Source organism: Rhamphochromis sp. 'chilingali', assembly GCF_963969265.1.
Source record: "Rhamphochromis sp. 'chilingali' genome assembly, chromosome: 1".
Lineage (NCBI taxonomy): Eukaryota > Metazoa > Chordata > Actinopteri > Cichliformes > Cichlidae > Rhamphochromis > Rhamphochromis sp. 'chilingali'.
Genome location: NC_137929.1, coordinates 52,931,973 through 52,934,494, shown reverse-complemented (window position 1 = coordinate 52,934,494; position 2,522 = coordinate 52,931,973).

Below are 2,522 nucleotides of genomic sequence, written 5' to 3'. Positions count from 1 at the left end.
GAAAAAAAAATGCATTAAAAATAAGTGATAAGGAAAACTCAATTTGATCCCTTCAGTAAGATGATGTTGTGGCTTTGTTACACTTTGGAGGGCATTTTGAATATATTCTTTGCTAGGAATCAGAAAAAGGGAAAAAAAAATCTTATGCTATGGCTTATGTTAAATAAGTAACAATAGATTATTTTTTTATACTGTTTTAACAGTAAGCACCTGCAGTACCTCCACAGCCCACCTGCAGGCACCGCCCACACTTTCGGAACCACTCGTATAAAATTTAAAGTATAAATATATTTATTAAGCTGATCATATCAGTGCATCTAGATGAGGTAGATAGATGAGATGTTTCAGTCATACTGTAGCAATCATGTTCCATAGCTGGTTTTGGAACTAGAGGAAATGGTTTAGGAAAAGGAGGTGTTGCTCGCTTAGACTGATGTCCTTGACCCGGATACACATGGATGGATGGATTTGTTAAACTAATATTAATAAATGAAAATAATGAATAGATAATTAGTATTGCAGCACAGTGATGCAGTGGTTAGCACTGTTGCCTGAGTTCAGTTCCATCATCAGGCCAGGGCCTTTCTGTGTGGAGTTTGCTTGTTGTCTGTGTTTGTGTGGATTCTTTCCAGGTACTCCGGCTTCATTCCACAGTACAAACACATGTAGTTAGTGGGGCTAGGTTAACTGGTGATTTTAAATTGCATATAGGCATGAATGTGAATGGTTGTCTGTCTCTCTTTGTTAGCTCTGCGACAGACTGGCGACTTGTCCAGGGTGTACTTTGTTTTTTGTCCTAAGACAGCTGGGACAGGCTCCAGCACCCCTATGACCCTGAGTTGGATAAGTGGAGTAGGATGGATAACTACTAGTATTACCTTACTGAATCTTTATTCTTGTCTTTCTTTACACTTGTACTTTGATCTATATTAAGACATATTTAAATTTTAGACTCTACAGGATTTAAAAAGTCATGACCCTGGTAGTCATTGAATAGTTGTTACTAAAGCAATTTCAGAGCCTCTTTTCACACAGCTCTGGCAGTATCGTGGTTATAGTGCAGATAGTTTCTCAGGCTGAAACACTAACATTAAAAAAGATTGAACGAGTATAGTAATATGAATATAGAGACAGTGTGTGGTGTGGAAACTTTGCAAAGGTCTTGACTAGCATTTCTGACAATGTGCTCACCACACAAATTTGCATCCCTTCATATCAGACTTTATGTGCTATCATACTCTGCTTTGCATTTAGTCTCAATGCTGCAATAGACAGGAGTCTTCACCAAAATCATCTAAATGCCTTTTTTTTTCTAGAAAAATTAGAGTTTAGCTCACATTTGGAGATTCTGATACTTGTAAAATTAATGCGAAGGAATACTGAAACTCTTCTGGTGAAACATTTAATACCAACATGATGATTCATCAAAGTGCTGTCAGCACCAGAAATAATTACAGCTTCTAGATAACATGCATGAAAAAGCAGCTGCACCCCCTGAACTCCAAATAAAATGAATAAAAAAAAAACAAAAATTATATCAAATGCTTTTTGTCAAGTTTGTAAAGTCAGGTAAAATCATACTACTCTACATTGCTGACTATTTTCTTGTGGATATTTTAATAGTTTTAGGAAAATTGAAGGTATTGGAGATAAAACCAGCTTTAGCACGCCTGTAAAATTTAGTAGGCATAAGTAGTTATATACTTTGGAACAACAGTTTGGCGAATCCGCCGAGTAATTTAAATTTTTGTATTTTAATTTAAATGTTTTCAATATCACTGATGCTTCCTTCTGTAAACATAACTCAGGTTTTCATGACACTGACTTTTCCCTCAGCTAAAGGAAAACTGGAACGTATAACAAACTCAATACTTACACAGTCGAACACAGAAAAGTGGAACCTCCATGTTGTCTTGCTGACAGAATTTCAGACCAATAAAGTGTTTAGCATAACTGAAGACCACTTCTTCCTGTTTGACTGCTGAAGTATAGAGGCGTTATCTTTCTACTTATGAGGCCTTATCCTGTGGTTGGATCTCGTACTTATACCTGTTCAGCCCAAAATCACCTCAGTAGGCCTTTAAAGGGCTGAAGTACTACAAACTAACTAAAGCATCATAATCCTTTAGTACTGAATTCAATGTGTAATTGCAAATCATATCATGTCACTTGGTTGTCATAGCTCATACATTATAGCTCACAGTGGATTCGTGCTGTTAATAACATACAAAATGATCCAGTGACCTCTACAGGGCATAGTGTTTAACAACAGTCTTTCTGGGGTTCCTACTAAAATGACAACTGTGAAACTGGTTGCTAAACATGATTTTAAATGGTGCACGACTTCTTTGCTTTGCTGCTTTTTTGAACTGTATGTATACCTAAAGTACACATTTATTCATCAGTCACTTACAAATTAATGTCACCCATATCAGTTTGGACAGGACAATTCAAAAGCATTTTAACAACTTTATATTCTAACTTTGTAAATAAATAAAATTAAAAATTCAAAGCATTTGCCA